This window comes from Octopus sinensis, linkage group LG2, assembly GCF_006345805.1.
Source record: "Octopus sinensis linkage group LG2, ASM634580v1, whole genome shotgun sequence".
Taxonomy (NCBI): Eukaryota; Metazoa; Mollusca; class Cephalopoda; order Octopoda; family Octopodidae; genus Octopus; species Octopus sinensis.
The window spans coordinates 94585584-94612906 of NC_042998.1; the positions used below are offsets into that span (position 1 = coordinate 94585584).

The 27323-nt window shown below is 34.3% G+C and overlaps 1 protein-coding gene across 6 annotated transcripts in view; it reads left to right on the forward strand.

The window, feature by feature from the left end:
* LOC115232317 (cysteine/serine-rich nuclear protein 3-like) overlaps positions 1-27323 on the forward strand; it is a 181350-nt gene that overhangs the window by 131467 nt on the left and 22560 nt on the right. The window contains exon 1 of one of the 6 annotated variants that reach the window (XM_036515527.1): positions 11055-11167. The exons of the other annotated variants lie outside the window; for them this stretch is intronic. The gene's annotated coding sequence lies outside the window, so the exon portion shown is untranslated. Of the gene's footprint in view, positions 1-11054; positions 11168-27323 lie in introns of those variants that run through there. 6 annotated transcript variants of the gene reach the window in all.

The window sequence follows — 27323 nt, forward strand, 5'->3', positions numbered from 1 at the left end:
TAGAGAATCACTAACAGACAGTGGATGTAGCAACGCAGTATTACAGTGCATGCCTTCATACTACTACACTTGCTCTTGCTATATACAGGGCCAGATTAAGACCCATAGAGGGTTTTGATACCCTCAATTATATGTAAATGGTTCAAAATGTAAACAATAATAAACCATAAAATAAATTTTTATTTTTCAAAATAAAACAAAATTCACAGTAAGATGGAAAATAATGTTTATTTTTGAATGCTTCCATTTTATTTATATTTGAAAAGTTTTTCCTTCATTTTTTGTTTTTGTTTTAATTGCAAAGTTTTTGATGATATCGTTAAAATTGATTTTACTTAAAATTTCTGCTTCTCTATTTAGTAGAGATAAGGCATTATGAATATTATTTTAGCAAATTTAAAGTGATTTCATTCGTGCCATAAACCATTTTCATTTCTGTGGTGTCCCCATCTCTCAATGCCCTAAGCATATGCTTATTTTGTTTAATGGATTAATACAGCGCTGACTATCTACTACAAACCTTTCTGTCTCCTTGGTGTATATAACAATAGTATATAGGCAAAATAAAATTTTACAAGTGGTTGAAACAATTATTTTGAACTATGAAATGGTATACATAACAGTCCATTTATGATACAGTTTTTGTTCACTCAGTCTGTGAAACTATTCCTGAGAGATATCCATCTTGTCCAGGCACATAGATGAGTGGATACTGAAGAGCATGTAATTTGTATGTATTTTTTACTTGTTGTCCAGAAATTTTAGGTCAGTGCTTCTCTCTTTCTACACATTTGGTTACCCATAATCAAAGGCAACTCCATAGCAGTTTGGTTCACTGAATGTTGTCCTTGTAGTCACTTATCTATATCAACGAATATCTGGAGTCCACAGCAAGGACCAGCTACAAGTACATATTTAGAAATGTTTACTTAATTATTTGTAAAATGGTTCATATCTTGGTGCCACAGTATGATATAAAATCTGGTGTCTTTCATGTAATTACAACAGTATCCTGTTGATGCATATTTCCGACAAAAATTAAAAGAAAAGAAAAGAGCTTACAAGAATTCTTGAGGCTCAATTACTTGGAGTTGAATGATCCAGTCCAATAGTAAGCTTATCCTGTACTTTGACTGTTGGCACGAAGCTCATTTATGTTTAGGTGCAAACCCTAAAAGATGTCTGAAATACTGAGCCATACACTCTAATCATCTATGGGAAATGTTAGGACTCTTCTGTGTATGTTAACTACAGTATTTTCAGTGGCCCTGAAAGGTATGCTACAATACTGAAATAATACATTCAGCATGTTTCACTTCTTCACATTTACAATATTGGTATACCTTTGACGTATAACCAATTACAAAACACTAAAAGAAGAGCATCTCGTGCTTACTGTATAATTGACTGCAGCATTTAACAAGTCGGCTATAATGAATGATAGTAGGTTTTGTTTACTTGTTTTCCTTCAGCAGACTCTTGTCTGGTCATAGAATGACTGCAATATCAGTACTGAGGCATGCATAAAATTGTTTCTAAGTTTCCTTATGTCTGCTCGTTAGTGCAGAAAGAGACTCTACACAGTGCACACTTCTTTTTGTTACTTCCTGCTCCTGGTGTATCTGGAAGCATCAACATTAAAGCAGGACTGATATTTATTTGTTGCCTCTTGTTGTCTCTGTTTTTGAATTCTATCTTGAATATTTGCTTTGCTAATTTTTTTGAACTGACTAACCAGTGACACTTAAAGAACTTACTTAAGAAATATCTGAACGAAATGACAGTGAGGAGATTGAGAACTGTCTGTCTATGAATAGTTATGAGGGGGATGATAGTGGAAGTATATAGATGTGTGTGTTTATATAGGGAAAAAAAACAGAGGGTGAGAAAATATTGTAGAGAAATAACCTTTGAACTGAATACTAGAATCAAATTGAGTTTTAAGTAAAAATGAAATTAATATTGTCTCTTAAAATAATTAACAGACTTCTATAGTCTTCTGGCGCACAAATGTCAGTGAAGGGTGATGATAAGAGAGAATACCACAAAAAGAAGTATAATTTCAGTATTGAATGAAAACAACTTCATAGACTGACTTTAGGTTTGCAATCGAAGCAGATGTAGTCATAAAAAAAAAATCTAGCAGTCAAATTTATTGACAGTTGAAGAATAAGAGGGACAATTGAAGAGGCAATGGCTTCTTAAATATTCTTAGAAAACCTATTGTATATGGATTTTTTTTTTTGAAATATGGCCCTTTAGCATTTAAACTGGCCATATCCAGTCCAAATACTCCACCTGTTTTATGATCAAGCTGGCCAGATCCAGCCTCTCACACTTATGCTACAATGTCATTCTAAAAATAAATATTCACATCATTGAAATCTCGAAGCTACAAGATAATGCATGATTAATTCAGAAGACAGAATAAATCAGCATCACATTTGACAGAATAATCTGAATGCTAATTCATGTGCATATTATATTCTTTTATTATTTTACTTGTTTCAGTCATTTGACTGCGGCTATGCTGGAGCACCAACTTTATTTGAACAATTCGACCCTGGGACTTATTCTTTGTAAGCCTAGTACTTACTCTATCGGTCTCTTTTGCCGAACCGCTGAGTTACGGGGAGTATAACCATACCAACATTGGTTGTTAATCGATAGTGGTGGGACAAACACAGACAAACAAACATGCACACACACACACACACACACACACACACATAAATGATGGGCTTCTTTCAGGTTCCATCTACCAAATCCACTCACAAGGCTTTGGTTGACCTGAGGCTATAGTAGAAGACACTTGCCCAAGGTGCGACACAGTGGGACTGAACCTGGAACTATGTGGTTGGGAAGCAAGCTTGTTACCACACAGCCACACCTGTGCCTTTATATATGTATAAAAATCTTACAGAAATCTTTAGTATGAGATAATGAGCGTTCACTCTGGAGTTTTCAAGTCAACCCAGATCAAACATACATTCATTTTAATGTTCATTCTTCCAGGCTTTCATAGGTCAGATGGAATTTGTTAAGATAAATATTCTATGGTCAGATGCTCTTTTTGCTGCCAACCCTCACCAGTTTCCAAGAAGGTAATAAATTCCATGGCAGACATATTTTTCACAGATTAGAAATGAAGGTCCAGACAAAGGGGCACAGACACACACACATGACGGACTGTTTTTTTTTAGTTTCCTTTTACCAAACCTCCTCACAAGGCTTTGATTGGCCAGACGCTATTGTGGAAGATGCTCACCCAAGGTGCCATAATGTGTGAGCCCTTGTCTCCTCAACTTTTGGTGCAATGGAACCTGTAAACTGCGAATGATATTCGAGTTAATCCTCTTCCACTTCCTTTTTCTTTCAATTACATTCTTGAAATTGAAAAGTTACACTTACCAAATGTTAATGTTTCATTACTTTTATGCAGTTGGTGTTTATTATTATTATTATTATTATTATTATTATCATTATCATTATTATTATTATTATTATTATTAATAATAATAATAATAAAACTGATAATTTTTAACTACCTGCAAATAGTTACTTTATTTGTTCTTTCTGTTTCATGTGAGACTTTCATTTTAGTCAAGTCTCTTCTGATGACTTTCTTTTCTGTGTGTATCTTAACTACTCTTTCAAGATTGCTTTTTCAATTATCAACTAATCTTAACTCAACACTAACAGTTATTGCCTGTCTTCCTCTCTCTCTTCTCATTATCTATTCTCTCTCTCTCTCATTTCCTTATTACTATTATGTTTCTTTGTCTTAGCACCTTAGCTCATCTTACCTACCTTTTTCAGATGGTATTCTCTCTCATAACTATCACTTAACCACTGTTATTTCTTTTTCCCAACTGTCAAGTCCTCATCTTTTCTTCCTACAATCTCTTATTCTTATCTTATCTTCTGTCCCACCTTTACCCTCCTCTCCTGCTCCACCTGTCTCATTCACATCCCACTCACCCCTGCTGTTCCATTGGTATCTCATCTACCATGGTCATCTTAGTCTTTCTCCATTATTTTGAATTCTGTCTTCTTTGTGCCCCCCTCCCCTCACCAATGTTGCCTACCTTTGTTTAAAACTTTTATTATTTTGCTTCTGTTTCCACCTCCTTATCACCTCCCATAAATTCTTCTTCTACTTACCATTTTACTCCCTCTAACACACTTCCAACATGTCTCTATTTAACCCCTTCCCCCTTTTACTACTCTTACCTCCTTGTCTTAAATCTTACACACCTCTTTTATTATTATTTTTTGTTTTTGTTTTTTTTCCTTCCATCTTCCCCTTCCACTTTTTTTATACCTTTTTCTAATTAACCTCTTTTTGTCCATCTCTTCTCTTCCCTCTTGCTTCTCTAGTTCTCCTTTCCTTCTTTCATTTCCTCACATTTCCTCCATCCCTTTCCCTTCTGTCTGCCCCATCCCAACCCACCATCTCCCCTTCTACCTCTCTACCCCTACCTCCATTTCTAGCTCCATAAAACATACAATCTGTTTTTATTCCATCTTCTCCCATCAGCCCCTGCCCAATCACCTTCTCCTTGTACTGCTATGCACCTATATATCTTGGTCTTCTCTTAAGCACCCTCCTCTTTCTTACCCATTTCTCCACTTTTTTTCTTTTTCCTTCTTTCGACACACCTTAAGTTTTGAAATTTATTCATTTATTTGTTGTGTTACTTTTTCTCTACTCTCATGCAGTCCTGCTATGCTGTAGTGTTGAACAGTTCCATCAGTGTTCTTGCATTTTGCAACAGTAAATAGTTTCACCTACTAAAACATAATCTCACATGCAAAGCCTTTACTATATTTTAGTTCAGAATATTCAATTCTTTCAACTGATTCTCTGACACCTGCCAACTATTTTAGAGAGCCAGTAGCAACCTAATATCTTCTTTTGTCTTTCTCATCTTTCCCGTGTTAATATTCATGCATATAGAGATACTTATGTACATACACAGCCTTTTCAGCTTTCTTCACCTTTGTATCCCTTTTAAAAAGCTACATTACATATTGTGTTCATTCAATAAATCTTTAACCAAGATTTGATTTTAAATTTTTGTGGTAATGAGGTATGATCTACTGTTATAGCAAAACTGGAATGAGACAATTGGGCGTATCTGTCTGTATACACTGACAGTTTGGCATGGCTGACTGGACATTCAGCTTTTGTGGTGACAGTTATGTTTTAGCACTGGAAGCTAACACATATACACCCGTATGCACATGTGCAGGAAAATACACACGAGAGGGAAAGAGAGAGATGGGGGACATTACAGTCTATTTATGTAACATGATTGACAAACACTTTCACTTTCATACACAGCAAAATATGCTCATGTGCATTGAGAGAGGGGTGGGGGAAAGAAGGGGGGAAAGCATTAAAATGTCTAATGTCAAATAAGTTAGCATTGAATACGTGATGCCAAAACAGCTATGCCAGAACATATCCTAGCAAAGCTTTAGGTAGTGTATCAGAGATCAAAACTTGATTGAAAGGTCTGTTGAGTTCAGAATAATTCTGTCTGAAAAAGGCTTGCATATGATATTAACTGAATCAAAAATCTCTCTGTAGATTATGTAGCTTTATTTGAAATCACCTATCTTCCTACATTGCTGTTATATTTCATCTATATGGTGCTGATCAAAGAGCAATAACTCTTGAAATATGCATGTGCACCCATTACCTATTTGTTCTATCTTTGATCATATTGTTTACATAGATGTATTCGTACATGAAATGGGAACTTTCAGTGCTGGCTCTGAACACTATAGAAAATCTGTAAATGAACTTAAAAACGAGAACATTGTGCTGCTAACACAAAAGTAAGACAGTATTAACTTGTAAACCTTTATAGAAAACGGACATTAAATTGATTAGCACTCTCTAGTACTTGTCTGGTACTTTGTTTTATTGACCTTTGCAGGATGGTGATGATTTTCTAAGATAGGCACAAGGCCTGAAATTTGGTGTGAGGGGACTAGCCGATTACATCGACCCCCAGTGTTTCACTGGTTCTTATTTCATCTACTCTGAAATTTGAATTCTAGCAATGGGCAAAATACCATTAAGCATTTCGTCCAGCATGCTAATAATTCTGCCAGCTTGCCACCTTAATAATAATAATAATAATCCTTTCTACTATAGGCACAAGGCCTGAAATTTGGGGGAGGGGGATAGTCAATTACATTGACCTCAGTACTCATCTGGTACTTAATTTATTGACTCCAAAAGGATGAAAGGGAAAGTCAACCTCGGTGGAATTTGAACTCAAAACATAGTGACAGATGAAATACCTTTAAGGATTTCGCCCAGTATTCTAACAATTCTGCCAGCTTGCCACCTAATAATAATAATAATAATGATAATAATAATTTCAAATTTTGCCACCAGGGCAGCCATTTTGGGAGAGGGGATGAGTCCACTACATCAACCCCAGTGTTCAACTAGTACTTATTTTATCAACCTCAGTGGAATTTGAACTCAGAACGTAGCATCAGACAAAATACTAAGCATTTTGCCCAGCATTCTAATGATTCTGCCAGCTCGCGGCCTTAATAATAATAATAGTAATAATAATACACAAAGCCAGCAGTTTTAGGGGACTGGTGTTTATAGATTATATTGACCCCAATACTTAATAAGTCCAAAAGAATGGAAAGCAAAGTTGACCATGACAGTAGTTAAACCCAGAAAGTGAAGAGCAGGAAGAAATGTTGTTAAACATTTGATGCTCTAACAATTCTTGCAGCTCTCTGCCTTAATGATGTTTCTTCTTGGTTAGGTGTAAAAGCCCTGTAATGTGACAACAGTTTCAAATAGGTATTGAAACTCTATTAGGGCTTTAATATGCAGCTTACTCTAATAATGCTCATCCTATTAGTAATATTAATATAGTTAATTAGTTAAAATATTTGACCTCTAGTTATAAACAAATATTTAATTATGATGAGTGCTGTTGACTACAGACAGACATAAATAAGCACACAATGTATCAGAACTGAAGTATAGTTTATTTCATTCACTCCTCACGCAGTCAATACCTGAGGTGTGTATGGGGACGGAGGGAAATAAATGACACAACTTCTTGTTCCTCTAAAATAATGCCTCTATATGTAAGCAAAACCAGCCCATAATATTTTATTGTGGAATTGGTGTAACGGTATATTCTTGGCAAATCAGATCTCTAACTCACTTCTCATTCTTCGTTGGATTTCTTTTATTTCTTCTCTAACAGCTTTTGCAAAGCAGTAAGTACTATCACCTCCAATTCCCCCTTCTTTATAAACCTAGGATTTCATAACTAAATTACAAAATCAACAGCAGATTTACTATCGTTACTCATGATGTAAGAAATTTTATGTTTTTGTTTCTTCCCTTTTTCCCCCTCTTTTCTTTCCATCATTGAGACATTAAAAATATTATAAACAAAGCTGAAAAGACTTTATTCCTCCTCCTCCTCTTCCTCCTCTTCCATTTGCTTTCTTGAAAGCTTTGTATTTGCATTGTCTGCTAGTGGTGCAGGCTTGCTGCAAGGGCAAACTAACACAGTGAAGCTAAGTTTAGTGTGGCCAGAAATCAATATCTTTAAAGAGTTACAGACACAGCTGACTAGATATTCTGTTCTGTGATCACAACTTGTTACTGCTCCAACTTTGTTGTGGTATTTTACTTTTATTAATAGTGCTAGTATGATGATGTTGTTATTGCTGCTGTTGTTGTTTCTGGTTTTGTTGTTATGTTTTCCTTTGTTGTTAAAAGTTTTCTGCTGATGTATTTATTCCTAAAAGGACAGATTAATATGCAATTAGTTGCTGATATTTAGTTGTAGAGTGATGTCTACTCGTCGTCTGAGTGTGCTGGTAATGCTAACAATGTTGCTATGGGGTACCGTCTTTATAAACATATTTTGTAGACTAGCAAGCTTCTGTGTTGTCATTTGATTAGTTTGTAAGAAATAGCAGACTAATCTTCCTCATCTCATACCCTACTTGTATCAAATCTGTCTCTCTCTCTCTCTCCCCCTCTCTTTCTCCCTCTCTCTTTCTCCCTATCTCTTTCTCTCTCTCTCTCTCTCTCTCACAAACACACACACACAATGCTCAAGGACACAACACACTACTCAGTCCAGAAATTGAAGTCTTACACATTATGGGCTTCTGCACAGTTTCTATACACCAAATTCCAATTGCAACTAATTAGTCAGTGCATGGCTAATAGAAGACACTCACCCAGTGTTGTGGAGTGGAATAATTAAACTTGGAACAACTGGTTACGAAGCAAACCTCTTAACCATGCAGCCACATATCAAATTTCACTCATAAGCAAGCAATTAGCCAGTCAAAGACTGAAGCAGAAGATAGTTGTCCAAGGTACTGAGCAGTGGAATTGAACCTGGAATCACTAGTTGCAAAGCAGGCTTCTTAACCATACAGACATACTTGTCATTGTTGATGTATTTTCATGTTAAGCTAGTGTGATTTCCTAAATGTTTTCTGGCTGTTTCTGTTGATCTGCAACATTGGTTTTGACACATCTGTTTGTCATTTGGTTGTTCACGTAACATCTACAAGATAATTTAGATATTTGTATAACTCCTGTTATGAGAGTTGCAGCATAATTTCGGTAGTTTTTCCTTTATTAAATGTTTTAGTAATAACTACATTCTGACTTGCATGGCAGGTAACCTAGTTCTTAATCTTTTTGTAACCATATTTCTGTTGCACTACACTCTCTTTATTTCAATTGATTTTGAAAATAATAAAGAATTTAGTAAAATATCTTGGCCAATACTAAGCTGATGATTAAGACATAATTTAAACAGGGAATTGTAATGAGAAATTTTAATTTAGATCACTTTATATAGAAAGTTTGTTTTGTGGAAGCAGGGCTGGTCTAGGGCAGGTTGGTATCAAAAAGGTTAAGTACATTATGAATAATCAAGGCCCTCATTTGGAAACCAGTTTTGTTTTAAGTTCTTATGTAATGTGAAAATTATTTTTAATAAATGTCTATACCTACGTGCATGCATATAGTTGTGAAGGAATCATCATTGGTGCAGTATGTAGAAATTGTGACTTAGTTGGTTTGGACTCGATTAAAAATAGTCTTGACATAGGACTGATAGTGAACTTTTTTGGTTTCATTTGTATTTATTATTCAGACATGATAGAAGTCTTTAAGGATTTCATTCCTTTGTCTATTCAGATCTATCTTTAATCCATTCTATCCCTCTCAATCTTTCTCTTAAACATTTTGTTACCAGTTCACTCATTGGCATTTGTCATCCAAATCAAATTTCATTGTCATCAATACATTTATTCAGATAGATTTATATCATCTCTTGCTTTATTTTTCTTGAAATAAGAATCACTTGCTCATTCCCTCCCCCCTCCCCCAAGTATTAAAACAAGTCTTATTTGTTCAAACTTCTCTCTGAAGACAATCTGTTGCACTAAGATTATCTCGCCTTGAGACTTGGTCGGTACCTAATTCTTTTCTCTGACACATGTCAGTTGAATATTCTTGCAAAATATATTTTGTTCTTTTATTAGTTTCAAAGTTTTCATTTTATATCCCCCACCCACACCCCCATTTCTTGTGTTTTGGGAGATACAAATGAGGATGGGGTTGGCAGGTTGGGTGTTGAGTGTCGCTTCAAGCTCTCTGCCTTTTTAGATAAAATATCAGTCAAGACATGTTGAATTTTTTTTTATATTTTGCTTCACTATTCATTTTTGTCATTAGCAAAACAATAGGATGTTAATTTAAACTCCAGTAATATTAATTGGATTTAGGTGCAAAATCTTACTGTTGCTTTAAGGCCAAATTAGGTTGATGAACTTGAATTTTTGCTCATAGAAAAGATTGAGCTTGTATCTATGAGATAGATTCAAACAGTTTTGACTCTTTGATTACATAGAATTGAGCAGAAATGAAGAACAGTGTACTGTTAACCAAGTTTATAACTAATTGTTATTGATATTGATATGAATGGCATTTTATATGACCCCTTCTGACACTCTTTTAAGTAATTAAACAGAAAATCAATAAAATATGTTTTATATATCAATTGATATGTGGGTGTAGATGCGTGTATATGTATGTATGTATATATATATATGCACACATCACCCCCCCCCCCTTCTTCTTGATAAATACATAGCAACTTTTATGTATATATATATATATATGGTCAGCTCGCCTTTGACAGGAAAGAAAAATAGTGAAGTATCTGCTTCTTGGGTTTAAGTGGGTAGATTTTAGGGACAGGGAACCATTTGTAGAACTTAAATGTTTGAGTTTTAACTACTATTCAACTAATTTAAACATTGTAAAATATTTGGATGGAAGGAGAATGGGGTAAATTGTTTTGTTTTTTTTCTACCTGCACAAGAGAGAGCTGAAATGTATATTTACATCTGTTTGTTTAAAAAGTTTTGTCAAAAAATAAATAAAAATAAATAATTTGTCTCAGACTTCTGTTTGACAGTTGTAATTTTGAGATATTCTAGCTGCATACATTGTGCAGGCATGTAGAAATTAGTTATTTCTTGATTGTTTTATTTTTAAGTCTTCATATAATTGGATTCTAGTCCTCATTCCACACACTCTTATTCTTTATTGTTGTTCTTTTATTGTTATTTTAGACCTTGACGCTTTGTTTTATGTTCCTTAACGTTATTTTGATATATGTATGCTTGTATATATGCATGCATATAGCATACATATATATATATATATTTATTCACATATATGCATACATAAATACATATACACTTGTGTGTGTGTGTGATGCTGCACAGTTATGCATTCTTCTTCAGCAAATATACTATACAAGACTATAGAAGCTAATGTTTGACCTAACAAGACATTTTTGACATTTTAGTCCTCTGTATCCTTGCAACTGCTATCATCATCCATCTATGATGTCATTATCTTTGTTGTCAGCAATGATGATGATGATGATATTGTGCGCTCTCTCTCTCTCTCTCCCCTTCATTCTCTCTCACACACTCTCAGACTAAAACGAACAAAGTTGGAAAGTAGGTTACTACTACATCTGGCAACTTACCATTTGCTATTGACTGATAGCATTCATCATGTTTTGTTTCTTAAAACAACATTTCAGTTATTTACTTTCTTGTGAGTAATTTTGCTTTACCAGACATATCCAATTTTTGAAAGCAGAGTGTTGGATTCGAAACCTCATGTTGTTTAGCTGAACGTATATTTGAATACCCATGATTTGTAGAATGTAAATTGGTAAAGATGTTCTGTAATGGAATAATAGCTGTTTAGGAAATTCATAGTGTTGAACTTAGGTCTGCATAAAAGCAATAAAAGAATTTTTTAAAAACTTGATGAAAGAGGAAATGCAAAAATAAAGGGCATAGCCTAAGTCCTAAATGCTAGAATAACTCATTGTGTGTGTGTGTGTGTTTTACTCATAGAATGCTTATTGAATTAGCCAATTTAATATACCCCCATCTTGTATAGTATGCTTATTTATGTGGAACATAAGCAAAACTTAGTACACAATTGGTAATTTCCAATCAAAGCCTATAAAATAAATGATTGTGCATTTGTCTTTTGTCTTCTCCATATTCTAAGATTAAATGCACAAACTTCAAGCTAAAGTACCACCATATTCAACTTCAAATCACTATTATTTCAATTTCCATTTAATATTTTCCCATTATGACATGGGTTAGCTTTAATCAGATTGACCCATCTGTCAACATATGAAATACAATGAAGGATAAACAAAGATCTTTTGTTTCTCCAAAATGGGAAGATCTATAAATATCTATGTATTAAACCTGAATACCACACTGAAAGAAAAATTGTAGGAACACAACCAATAATTAGAGGTTTTGGCTGTGTGGTTAAGAAGCTTACTTTGCAATCACATGGTTTGGAGTACATTCCCACTGGGCAAGTACCTTCTACTATAAGCCCAGGCTGACCAATGCATTTTGAGTGGATTTGTGAATTTGGTAGGTGGAAACTAGAAGCTCATCATTTTATATGTGTATGTATGTTTGTGTTAGTCCCCTTCTGCTGCTTGACAGCTGGTGTTGGTTTGTTTATGCCCCAGTAACTTGACAGTTTGGCAAAAAGAGACCAATAGAACAAATACCAAGCTTCAAAAAATTATAATGGGCTTGATTTATTTGACAAACCCCAACATAACTGAAGCCCAGGCATGTAAAAAGCACCATCTGAATGTGGCCAATGCCAGCACCACCTTGACTGGCTTCCGTGCTGGTGGCATGTAAAAATCACCAAAACACCAACCAATTGTGGCCATTGCCTGCCTCCTCGGGCCCCTGTGCTGGTGGCACATAAAAAGCAACCACTACACTCACAGAGTGGTTGGCGTTAGGAAGAGCATCCAGCCGTAGAAACACTACCAGATCTGTCTAGAGCCTGGTGCAGCTTCCTGGCTTCCCAGACCCCGGTCAAACCATCCAACCCATGCTAGCATGAAAAACGGATGTTAAACGATGATGATGATGATGATGAAACAGAGTCATTAGTTTCTTAGTAGTGTTGATAACATTCTAGGTCTGCTTAAAACCACCCCTCCCCCTTCCCCCAAAAATTGATAATAAAGGAGAAAATTCAGAAATAAAAGGGCCTCTAAGTTCTAAATACTATGTTAGTATAAAGTGTAGGAAAATAACATAGAACTTAAGCTTATTTAATATTACTTATTTATCTCTACCAGACTTAAGAACCATGCCATATTCTACTTTTGGTATTGCAATGTGAGAAGAAATGGAATATTTGTAAGAAAAGAGATATTTAGAATTTCAGGTGGAACTTTTCTCATTTGTAAGATCTGCCTAAGATGTGTGGTTTGACATCTTATTGAATCAGGAAATTTAAAGTTATAATATGCCAGAAGTCTTATCTGGAGTAAACCCTGTTCTTTTGAATGTTCCTCAGAATAAATTACAGTAATTGAACACAAAGCCTAACTTGATGACTAGCAATCTTCTAAGAATTATGATATCAAAGAAATGGTTATGTCCAGTATGTAAAAAAAAAAGGAACAGGAATTTAATGTTGAGTTTATGCAAGGACCACAATTAAGCAAACTGGGATTCATTCACTCTTTTGTTTGTACTGAAGCAACCAGTAGCTTTGAAGGCTTGCTATTAGCAATAGTCAAATTCTTTAGTAATCAGAGGGGCACTGATAGGATAGAGGCTTAGTTATAAAAAGGTGCTTGTGAAGTGTTGAAAATTTATCATTGAAAACAAAGTAAATGTATTTGTATTGAACTTGGAAACAAATAACTAACAAACCTCTGTTGCACTAAAAAGTGTCTGTTCATTAAATATTTTTAGCAGCAAACACTGTATAATGCACATTAATACCACTCTATTAATTCACCTATTTGTTTAAGGGTTTTTTATATGTATATATTTTTTAATATATTTCATTTTACTTTCATATGGAATGTGCTAGAATTTGGAAAATTTGTTTTCCAGTTGCATATGTTCTGAAACACACTGCTACTGCTTTCCTTTTTTACTTGTTTCTGGGGCATAAACAAAGAGTACTGTCTTTAAATGGTACCAGTGTAAAGGTAACACACATACACAACTTACATGGCTGTTGCTCAAAATCAAGGGTGACTTGGAAGCATGTCTCATGCTTTCACTAAATGTTTTAGGTGCCTGTATAGTCATGAGCAGATATAAACACTCTTGGTCTTCATTCTTGACCCAGTGGAACAATCAGGATGTGACAGCTGGAGGGAGAAAAAATTGTACCAGCACAAGAGCAGTACTCATTTCAGCTGAGTTGACTGGAGTCACATGAAATGAAATAACTTGCTCAAGGATGCAACACACTAACAGTCAAGGAATTGAAACCATAAGTTTATGATCATGAGTCCATTACCTTAATCACATGGCCTTGTCATCACACACATTATGGGCTTCTGCAGAGTTTCAATCAACAAGATTTCACTTTCAAGTCCTTGGTAAACTAGAGGTTAAGAAGACACTTGTCCAAGTTACCATGCCATGGAATTAAACCCAAAACCATGTTATTCAAAATCAAATTTCCCAACCACTTAACCATCAGCCATGTACAATGTTATAAGACTTGCTCTGTCACTCTAGAGAAAACTACTTTGAATGCATTGCAAAATCTAATGCAGTATAGAATAGTTGTGTAATCCTGGAGACTGATTCTATGCTGCCAATTATATGCAGAAACCTCAATCCATTCATGTAGATCATCTGTCTGGCAGACAATGAATCAGAGAAAGGAGGAGGAGAAAAATAAATCAAGTTGGGAATTGAACTTGCATTTTCTGCTGCCACATTTTACCAGTTCAATCAGACTAACAATAAACAAATAAAATGTCACCTTGTTAATTACCAAAGAATATTATTTATTTATAATTTTCCTAAACACTCAGTGTTAACAGTACAAGAGATTGATGTTTAGCCTTGTGCACCCACATTCCCTTGTTTCTCTCTGTAAACATCACCTTGACACTATTTGTTTAATTTATTACTTTCTCAGCCACCACTGCCTCAACCAGCAGCAGCACCACCACCACAATGTTCTTGTTGCTGCTGCTCTTGTGTTCCTTGTTTGTTATTGTCACTGTTGCATCAGCAGTTCATGTTTTAATTGCATTAATAACCAATGAGTGTTATCCCTGTTGGCTTCTTTTCTCAGCAGCAGCAGTAGTAGCAGCAATGCAGCTCCTTCCCAATCCACTCCTTTTAGTCTGTGAATGACACATAGACCTGTCTAACAATTAATTAGAACTAAACTACATACAACTTCAGACTTGGAGCAGGTAGAAATGTGGTGGGGTAGGACAGTTAGAAAAAAAAAACTTTAAATCTTTTTTGTTTTGGTTTTCTGTCATATTTCTTTTTATTATTTTCCTTAGAAAAACATTGACATATTTCTAGTTGATTTCTTTTATGCAGCATTTTTATTTTTCCCATTTCATTTTTATTTATTTAACATGTTTTAACATCATGCATACCGTCCTCTTACAGTATCTGTCTGTCTCCAACCTGTACTGTCTTATTTTGTTGAAATTAACTCTTTGTCTGGCACATACTTTGCTTGTTGAATATAAATGGTGTCAAATTACAAATTTACCTAGAGTTACAAAAGTAATAAAAAAAAAAAAAAAGAATAAAATAAAAATGCACCCAGTTTAATTAATGTTCAGAGCTTGCTAGCTAATAAAATTCTTAAGAATTTTATAAAAATCCAAAAGCAAAACTGAATCTTTTCATAAAGATAGTTTTTCTCACCATCCATTATATATTTATGTGTGTATATTTAACACTGCAATACAGTCTTCAACTTAATGTTATAATCAGCTGTTTTTAAAAATGATATAACAGTTAGCTTCAAATTTCTGAATTTTTATTTGAGTCTTATGATATTTCCTCATCATCACCATCAAACACCCACCTTCCCATTCTTGCATGGTTCATACGTAACTTGTTTTGGTAGATTTCTACAGTTGGATGCCTTTCGTGTTTCCAAGCATGGTAATATTTCCCTATGGTCAAGCATGATTTTCATGCAGAACTAGAAAGAAAAAAAACAAAACATTGCTTGTATAATGGTAACGCTCATTTATAACCATCAAATGATGTCTAGACAAGGGTGCACAAAAAATACATGCATGTATGTGCGTGCGCGCGCGCACACACACACACACAAACACACTACAAGCTTCTTTAGTTTCTGACCCACTTGTTTGACCTGGGACTATAGCAGGTGCTTGCCCAGGGTGGAACTACATCCATGCATGTAAATATGATTCTCTCTCTCTCTTTCTCTCTCTCTCTCTATATATATATATGGGTGGTGATGAGGTGGAGTATCCTTGTCATTTGACAATAAGGATTCAGCTGTTTGATCAATTGTACAATCCACCCCACAGGCTTATCTGCTGTTTCCATTGTTCCAATTTCACTCAATAGATAAGGGTCAACCTGAGGCTATAGAAAGTGAAATTTGTTTAAGATGTCATTCTGTGACATCTTAAACAAACCAAGGGCCTCATGGTTGTAAAATGAAATGAAACCACCTGCATGCAAGTGTATGTGTGTATTACCCTCGTTGTGGCCAGGTTCTGCATTCAACACTTCTTCTGCTCCTTCCTTCCCAGAACATCAGTTCCCTGCTCTTATTTTTCAAACAGGTATTGACTTACACGAGGAACATTTGTGGCATTGATCTTGCTGATTAAGGATACCCTGAGAAGCCTAAGGGCACTGCCCCTTTCTCCAGATTCAACAAATAATTCTTTCTCTTTCTCTTTCCAGTTGCAGTATCTCTTATGAAAAACACTATTGGTTGATATTGCATATTAATAACCCACACTATATTGTTATATAGTAATTAATGTCCACCTTTCAATCTTATGCTTTCAATATTGCAGCAGAATTTGTGTTGAGTGACATACTTCAGCCATCATTTGCAGGGATTTTTCTTCCTCATGTGGGTAACTGGGAGAGGGTGTGTGTGTAGTGAATTGTAGTAATGTGCAGTCATGTCTGTGTGGTTAAAAAGCTTACTTCCCAACCATGTGATCTTGGGTTCAATCCCGCTGCATTGCAGCTTAGGAAAATTATCATTATTAATGGCTTGAAGGTTGTGATGGTATATAAGTTAGTCTTTTTTGTACCTTTGACTTAATGAGATCCATTCCGTTGGACTACATATGTTAAAGCTAAAGAGTTCCTCAAACTAAGATTGCAGTTCCAATAAAGATTTCTTAAATTTTCATAATCTAGAATAGGATTTCTCATCTAGCTATCTTTACTAATTTTCTCTCTCTTCCCCCCAGCCCACATCACTACCATGTTAACCTTTTCATTACCAACCCAGCTGAAACCGGCTCTGGCTCTGAGTACAAATGTCTTGTTTTCATAAGTTTTGAATTAAAGTCTCCCATCAAACCTTAGTCACAATTTATGTTCCTAACACTAGCTTAAGTTATTTTACTAAATTCTTTATTATATTTAAAGTAATTGAACCACTGAAGGTATCACAACTTGTTCCCATTTTGACAATTGAATTGCAGCCCCTCAAAATGCATTTCTAGTTGTGGAAGTAATAAATGTTTAAAAAGAAATAACTCTTGCAAGTACCTTTTTGTATGAAAACACTTAGTGGCATTTCTTTGAGCTCTTTACATTCTGAGTTCAAATCACACTGAGGTCAACTTTTGCTTTTTATCGTTTCGTGGCTGTTAAAATAAAGTACCAATCAAATCCTGGAGTTGATGTCATCAACTTGCCATCTCCCCTCAAAACTACTGGCCTAAAATTAGAGTTATTACTGGAAGGTGGTAGTTTAACCATTTAGTATTTAAACCAACCATACTAGGCCCAAATACTTTACCTCATTCAAGTTTAAACTGGCCCGATTTGACTTCTTGTCTATCCTACATTCTCATTCTAAAAATAAAAACAATCACATCATCAAAACCTGAAAGATAATGCATAATTAATTCAATACAATATGAATTTAAAAAAAAAGTATTATATTTAATAGTGTAATCTGAATGTTAAAGGGTTACTAACCATGAAAGCAGTCGATATCACTAGTAAATGACAGTCACATACTTTTATAAAAGAGAGATACTGCTTAGATCAAGAGTACATCTAATCAAATTGGCATATAGCACTTAGATATGGATTGAACATGTGGACATGGGGTTCAACGGTTTCATTATCCAAATACCGCATTTTGGAGAATGAAATAATGTTGCTGTGCAAGACAAACTTAACAATAAGCATAATAATATATACAAAATAAAACTAGGTGACCTAAATTCTTGTTTATTTTAGGTCACACCAAACTTGGCTGCTATCTGCTATGTTAGCATTTTCAACACCCATGCTAGCATGGAAGGCGGACGTTAAACGATGATGATGATGGTAGTCTCTTATGGCATATAACTAATTAGAGGAGGGAATGGGTAGCCAATAGAAATGGCCCCAGTGTCATACTGGTATTTATTTTATGAAAAATAACAGCACCTCCTGTAGGAATTAAAGCCAAAAATGAGTGACACTAGATCACAAAAATAGTCTGATGTGTTTAGTTTCTGACAATTTATCACCCCCAGTAAAATATAATATATATATATATATATATATATATATATATATATATAATATATATATATATATAATAAAACATGGTTTAAATTTTATTTTTCATTTGAAGTACATAATGCTATTAAAAAAATAGCATAATATTAGGTTGAAATATTGGCTAGAAAAATGTTGAAGGGTTTCCTTTGATTTCTTCTATCCCAAAAGGTTTTTTCCAACCCAATATTTTACATGTTGATAGCTTTCTGTGCTTCAAGATCCACTGTTCCACAAAAAGAATTATTCCAGGTTCTCACAAAAATTCATAAATTCTTACGTTGTCAACTTCAGTGATTACAAATTTTATAGTGACGTTGATAATAAGGATGTGGATGTTGCACTTCAGTTTTGCTTCATTAAACCAGTGACGCAGAAATTGCCAGTAATTTGTAATCTTTGTATGATGTTCATATGGTTTACCCAAAGTGAAAGGAATATATGCTGTTTCTTCCCCAATAGAGTTTGTCTGAAATGTTTTTAAGGACTTTTGGAATAGATGGTTTCCTTGACTTCAAAGATTTCTTGCAATAGGCTTATTTGAGGGTATATAATCTTTTTAAGTTGAATATCTAAAGAAACGTGTTGTTTATTCACTGCATTTTATTTTTATTATGTTATGTTAATACTAGAGAGATCAATGAAAAGGTTCAGGCTACTCGCCTTCTCTAGAGACAAAGCAAAAAAGACAGTTCACTGCTTCAGTATTGAAGTGGTTTTCCACAGTGAAGATCTAATGTCAGTTCAAATGAAGTATTAGAATCTATAACATTATTCTGCTTGTTACGTTATGTGTTCATATGTTATGCTTCAAAGGGAATTAAAAAGTGTTGCTTCAAAGGGAATCAAAGAGTGATATTTTTTTTCTCCTCAAAAAAAAAAAAAAAAACGTTTTCCAGAGCAAAAAGTGATAGTTTTTTGTTGTTGTTTTGTTTTATATACACAGGATAAACTTGAATATTTTTGAATAATTGTTAAAACCTATTATTTTTTTTATTACAAATGATCAATGGATCAAACATCTTTCAATAATTGTTAAAATCCACTACAACCAGGAAAGGCATAACTCCACATAAACTTCCTTAAATAAGAGTAATTGTGTGCAATGAGCACAGGTGTCTCATTTATTTCTGTTTTTCTACTGCTCCTTTTTTTTCTTCTTTTTGCATAGTTCCACAAGGATTCAATATGCTTTTGTCACCCTAGTTGTTTTCCATTTATCCCTTCTTGTCATAGGCCTGCAACAGTTCAACCTGCCCACCGTGCTATATCTTTTAAAATATCTAAGCTGGTAGCCCACTCTACACTATATACTTTCCTAACATTTAACTTTTATCTCTTGTTTCAATCATTCAATTATGGCCATGCTGGATCATAACCTTGAAGAGTTTAGTTGAACAAATGAGCCCCAGTACTTATTTAATCTGTTTGGTACTTATTCTATTAAGTACTTTTGCTGAACTGCTAAGTTATATGGGACATAAACAAACCAGCAAGGATAGCTAAATGGTGGTGGTGGTGGCAGTGCAAACGCACACACACACACACAACTGGCTTTCACACAATTAGTTGACTCTCCAGACATAGCTGAGCCTTACCTGTCTTTGAAATGAAAAATTCCCTTGCTTGAAAGATTTGTTGACAGGGGTGTGACAACTGACAGCACTGTCTGCAGCACCCTGATTTTTCATAGGAATGCAGAATGTAACCATTCACATACATACACACATGTGCATGCTCACGTGCACATTGTCTCTATGTACCAAATTTACTAGAAAGGTATTAGTTGGCCTAAGGTTATAGGAGACTGAAAGAATCCCATAATATGTGTGCGGGGTGGGGTTAATTTGTTTGACTAAAATTCTATGATGTCTCAGTATGTCCACAGTCAAATGACTGAAACAAGTAAAAGAATAAAAGAATCATCATGATGATTTTCTTTTGACAGCCGATAATGATTATCTGTGGTGCTTTATTGGTAAATGCATCTGCTTGAGAAAACCCAATGTAATGAGTGTAAAATAAGTGTAAATAACATAGCTGTCCCAGACTATGGTAATAGAGTGACAGTCTGAATGAGAATTTCAAATGTCTGCAATCATTTAGATCTTTTACTTTGTAGCAAAAATGGGATTCAATAAAACTCATTGAATGACAGAAAAAAATGATATAGCAAACCCAGAACAAAGTAACCCAGTGTTTGTGCATCAAAAGTATAGACATACCTTATTGTATTCTTTGGTATGAATCATGGACTGTCTTAGCACAGCTTTAAAACTGTACACTTAATGAACATCCAGTTAACTTGTAAAATGGATACTAAATGTGTAAATATATGAAAAGAAATTGTGCCTAAACCGAATAAATGTACTGATTTATGTATTTTCTCACCCATATTTTCGTATCAAGAGGATTCCCTGTCCTTTTTTTTTTAAAGTTGCTTTTATGAAGTAAAGAGAATGCACAACATGACGACATATGCTGAGCAATTCTACTTACGTGCAAACACTTTATCGCTTTATAAAAACACAAAAATATTTACAAAAAAGATCTAATGTAAAATAAACATTTATACATGCATGTACACACAACATATGAATCTAATTTTAATTGAGTATAATAAATTCTTGAGACACATTTGAAACCATATATCTGAAATTTTTGTTTATTGTCTGTTATAATGCAAAATTAATAGATACTCTTGTATGTGACCTTAAGGTTTGAAGCAAAGAATCATCTGGTTTTATTTAAATCTTCGAACTCAGAATAAGTGACAGTATTGAGAAAATACCTAAATGGATTAGCATCTAGTAATGGTAAAAATAATGCAGAAGCTTCACTTGTGATATGATCATAAATGAGCCATTTCTTCTTAGCATTCTTAAGTAATCACTATTTGTCACTGTTCATTTCTTATGTTTTAATTAAGACATTACCTTTAAAGTAAGCATCATCATTTATTCTGTGTGGCATGGCTGTGTGGTTATGATTTATGATCCAGTTCCACTGTGCAGCATTCTTGTCATATGTTTTCTGCTTTAGCCATGGGCCAATCAGTGCTGTAATACTGAATTTGATAGAAGCTGGAAATACATTATATGTGTGTGTATATGTACATATATGTGCACGGTACCTGAGTTTACATCTCCAGTAACTTAGTGGTTCAGCAAAAAGCTGGCATAAGTATCAGACTTTTAAAAATTAAGTACTAGGTTGATTTGTTTGACTAGATCCTTCAAGGCAGTGCCCCAGGGTGGCAGTAGTTCAATGATTAAAACAATGGATCTCCATATGTGGATTTGGCTGAATGCATGTAATTTTTACTATCTCTGTAATTTTTTTTGTTCCAATGCCACCCTTAGTTTACTCTAATTTTTTTTTTTAAGTCTCTAGTTTCAACATATGCTAATCTTAATAAACATTTAGAAAAGGCAACGAGCTGGCAGAAACGTTGGCATGCCAGGCGAAATGCTTAGCAGTATTTCGTCTGTCGTTACGTTGTGAGTTCAAATTCTGCCAAGGTCGACTTTGCCTTTCATCCTTTCGGGGTCAATTAAATAAGTACCAGTTATGCACTGGGGTCGATATAATCGACTTAATCCGTGTGTCTGTCCTTGTTTGTCCTCTCTGCGTTTAGCCCCTTGTGGGTAGTAAAGAAATAAGTATTTCGTCTGTCTTTATGTTCTGAGTTCAAATTCCACTGAGGTTTATCTAATCGACTGGCCCCCTTCCCCAAAAAATTCAAGCTTTCTGCCTAGAGTAGAAAAGAATAAACATTTAAAAAAATAGTTTCATTGCATCTAGGAAATGGCCATTTTATATGAATTGCTTGAAATATCAAGTCTTCAACAATGGCACCAAATATATTTTTGAACCTATGTCTTGCTAAAGAATTTTTCAACTTCCATATCTTCCCTCTCCAGATTGTCTTTTGTCTGAGTCCAACACTAATTATTAGTTTATGTTGATGGGTACATCATTCTTCACCATGAAAAGACATAATATCCATACCCAACTGCAGGCACTGAGATTTTCTGTCAACTGCAGTGTTGGTGTGGTATGTTTGAAGCTGCCCCTGCCTCCTTTTCTTTGCTTTTCTTTTTGCTTATTAGGGTCAACTATTAAAGTTATGTAATTCTATGTTACTCTCTGGAATGCTTTGTCAATTGTATCTTGTTTCCTGTTGAATATGAAGTCTATCTTGTCATAAAGCCTCAGATTGCCTTTGACTCGGTGTCATATATTCTGGTATTTGATACAGTGTCTTTAGGCATCTTTAATACTTTTTATAATTATGTATTTTATCATTTTGTCACAAACCACCTTTTCTTTTTCTTTCTTTCTTTCTTTTTTTTTTTTCTTTTTTGCAAGTAGGGTAAGATTTTGTAGCATTAATTACCATTCTCAAGGACATTAAAAGTGAAGTGAATTAGCTTACTTTAAATCTTATTCTACAGTAGTGCAGCTCTCAATATTTTGAGGTTTCACTTAACTCAGACTATTATCAAAATTGAAATGCACAATAAAAACATTTCTTTCTCTTTCTTTCTGCTCAGAGAACTGCTGCTACTAAAAAAATCTAGTTTTTAAAAAAAGTTTATTCTTTTTTTTTTTATTACTAATTTTATGATTTTATTCTTAGAATGTGAAAAGACATTTTAAGTATTTTTCTTTCTGGGGTTTTCTTTCTTTATTTCAATTTTTTCTTCATTGATTTCAATTTTTATTAAAATTTGTGCACAAATTTTTACTTCTGGGTCTTGCATGAGCCAGTCAAGGAGCCTGTACTAGAATTAGCAGCTAAATCCCCTCAAACTGTTTCTTACCATCATCAAAAAATAAAGATGTTGAAAAATTCAATTTTTAAAACAATAGACATAATAATATAAGTGGTGAGGGACTGAATGATCATGGTTAGAATATTAGCTGTACAAGAAAATAATAAATTTGTAAAATAAAAATATGCAAAATCAGTAACAAGCCTGAACCAAATAACAAAATTTTGAAGCCGAGGCCTTTGTAAAACAGTCAAGAATGTTAAAAAATAGAAATATCCCAACAAAAAATTTATATACATACCAACAGACAACACAGAGTGTCAAACATGCTCCAAGTCACAACAAAACCACACAGAAAACCAAGGCATCATCATCATCCTCGTTATATTTTACATTTATTTTTCCAAACTGGTATCGGTTAGACCAGAGGTTTTCAATGTGGTCAATGTTGCTCTGAACATAATTAACATGGGTGCAGGCATGGCTGTGTGGTACGTTGCCTGCTCACTGGTTTCAGTCCCATTGCATGGCACCTTGGACAAGTGTCCTCTACTCTAGGCCTTGGGCGGACTAAACCCTTGCGAGTGGATTTGGTAGATGGAAAGTAAAAGAAGCCCGTCGTATATGTATATATGTATGTGTGTGTGTGTCTATTTGTCTCCCCACCATCACTTGACAATCAATGTTGGTGTGTTTACATCCCCATAACTCAGTGATTCGGCAAAAGAAACCGATACAACAAATACTAGGCTTACAAAAAATAAGCTTTGGGGTTGATTTGTTTGACTAAAAGCAGTGCTCCAGCACTGAAACAAATAAAGAATACTAAATTTCACCTATAATAGTAATTATGTTATACACAATAAAACTAATAATGGTTATTAAAATAAAATGAGTTCTCACTGGGCACAGGGAAATCATTCGTTTGCAATGTATAAAGTAAATTTACAACTTTTGTCTCCATTGATTTTTATCATTTCACTGTTAAAAGCTTATTCAGTCTATTTTTAGAATAAAATTTAGAAATTATCAACCATGTTAAGTTAGTTTATTCATGGTACTTTACTTGTCACTTACATGGGCGCTAGACATAACAACTACTGAAGTAGAGGATACAAAAAAACGTTGGTTAAGAACCACTGGGTTAGATGAAGGTTGGGGAAAATTTCCTACAGCCTGGTATGTAAAAAGCACCCACTACACTCACTGAGTGGTTGGCGTTAGGAAGGGCATCTAGCTGTAGAAACCCTGCCAGATCAGACTGGAGCCTGGTGCAGCCTCCTGGCTTCCCAGACTCATGGAAAACAAACGTTAAATGATGGTGGTGGTGGTGGTTGTTTTTTTTTTTGTTTTTTTTTGGCCTGTTGCCAACTCTTTCCTGCTTTCCAAGTAAGGTATTTTCTTTCCACTGGTCCTGACACATGGAAAGCAATGTAGCTGAGATTTCTGCTTTTCTGGGGATAGAAACAAAGACCACTTCCTTTTTTTTCTTTTTGTACAAACTCTGCCAGCTCACTATAATAACTATTATAATTCTTTATAATTTGCCCAAGGTGCCACGCAGTGGGGCTGAACCCAGTTGGGAAGCAAGCTTCCTACCATACAGCCACACCTGCACCTACTATTAATAATATATTTTTATAATCAAATATTATTAAGAATTATATATAAAAAAAGATTAAAATATTTTGTGTACTGTAGAAGTATAACCAAAACACATTGCAATGCAGCACTTTGTCATGTAATTAAGAAACTTCCTCACTATTCTATATGGTTGTCACATTGCAATGAGGCAAGAAAGAAACCTATAACAGGGAACCCTTCATCATGATTACACCCTGGGAAGAGAGGACAGGCCATACTTCCTCTACCTCTGAAACAACACACCTAAGTGTCTTACTCACCTGACAACAATAACTCCTTTCTAGGTTATATTCTTTATACACTAACACACCTATTTACCACAATCATATTGCAAACAATTTATAACACTCCTCTAATCACCTGCTCATCATGATCATGATCATCATCATCACAGTGCATTCACACATCAACAGACAAAGCGAACACTTTGCCAAAGCTTAATGGAACCAGTTCTATCTACTAAGGACAAATTGCATCATCTTACAATTACATACAGGATTCAACAACGCCACAGTCATTAATATAGATAATAATTCAGTGCATACACACAGAAAATAATTGCAGAAACTGAAGTAATAGACGTAATAAAAATAAGGACAACCTCAAACATAACTGAACAACAATACGTTTAACAAAAAATAAAAAAAATTTAAGTTACTCAATGAGAATATAGAGAAGAAAATAAACCAAAGGAAAAGTAGAAAATGGGTAAACGTTGCTATTATTTAACATAAACCACCAATAGTAAAACACTGTGCAAAGTAATTGACAGGACATCAAGAAACTCTGAAAAAGACCACACCTAATCACACTTCATAATAGTATCTTGAAGTCACATACATTTCAGTAGCAAGTAAACTTGTCAACTATTTTTCCATATCAGTCACTAAACATTATATAAAGGACATGAAAAAGTAAAACACATGATACTTTCTACTTAGACCTTGGCCCACTTTTTATATCAAATATCAGAAAAGCAGTAAGGAAATAATGAGAAAAAAAATTTTTTCTTAACCCTTTAAACCAGTAATATCTGGGCCAAAATATTCTACCCATTTTATATTCAAACTGGTCAGATCTGGCCTCTAAGACCTTCCTTACAATGTCATTCTTAAAATGAATAATTACATCATCAAATTCTCAAAAGCTATGAAATATGATTAATTCCGTGTAAATAAATAAGCATTACATTAGACAGAATAATCTGAACTCTAAAGAGTTAAACTTTAGCACTTAACCAAATCACAAATGTATTCATAAAATATAGGGAGTTACTGCACCCTTCAACATTTTTGACAATTTTTATTATGAGCCAATGAGGGAACCTCTACACCAGAGTTTCTCAAGCATTTTCATCCTATGCCTCACTTCAATTTCCAAATAAATGCATGTCCCACAATGAAAGAATCATGTTAGTATATAGCAAATATATAGATATTCAAAAAATGTTGTTAATTTAAACTTTACTGCAAGTTTTATTCGCTTGTTACTTACACCCCATTAGTGAAGCAGGCACTCTGCTATGAGAATTGACATGTTGGAATTAGCAGCCAAATCAAACTTAATTCACACCCTATCATCTTGACAAAGGACAGGTTGAATTCTATAATCCTAGTTATGATGTATCTCAAAAAGGAAAATTGGAAGACATGGTTGGAATATCTTTAATCATTGATGTATAGCATCAGAGCAGAACTGGGATACAATTATTATTCTTTCCAATATTGCTAATTCCACAGAATCTGGAAATTGAGTAAAATAATTGCATCTCTAAAACTTAATTAAAACCCAGCCAAAGTATTGTTCTACAGATGCATTATTATTTAAACCTTAAAAAATCCTAGAAAAATTAATTAAATATTACTAATGCAAATTTCCCTTTCCTGCCCATGACACCCTCAACTCTTAATCATACAGTCTCGTTCAAAGAATACAGGATGACTTCAACAGAGAAGCTCTACACACATTATTTTAATGATCATCAACATCAGTACAACTTTTAACTCAATTGCTTTCAAATTTTGGTACAGGGCCAGCAATTTCAAGGGAGGGGTTAAGTTGGTTACATTGACTCCACTGCTCAACTGGTACTTATTTTATTGCCCCTGAAAGGATAAAAGGCGAAGTCAACCTCGGTGAAATTTGAACTCAGAATGTAACGATGGACAAAATGTCACTAAACATTTTGTTCAGCATGTTAACAATTCTGCCAGCTTGCTGCTTTAGTTACAAACAAAAATGTTAAATCACCATCTTTTGTTTTTTACTTGTTTCAGTCAAAGGGTTAAATACAACCAGCCATCAAAAAGTTTCTACATGTTTGAACCAGTAGCTAAATTGCACCAGGTTACACCTGTCTTAAAAAATGATAGAATGTACATTAGATAATGTACTGTCAGATCTCACCTATGTAATATAGTGAGCTGAAGGACTTTGAGCTTATCCATCCAAATATTGAACTCCCTTTTAGAGAATGTTTAACCCTTCTGATACCAACCCGCTTGAAAATGCCCTTGCTCTGTTATACAAATGTCTTGTTTTCAAAAGTTCTGAATTAAAATCTTACACCAAACCTAAGTCATAATTTATGTTCCTAACACTAGCTTAATGATAACTAAGTTATTTTACTAAATTCTTTGTTATATTTAAAATTAATTTAAAGAAATACAGAGCATCTCAATAGAAATACGGCAACAAAAGGGTTAAAATCTA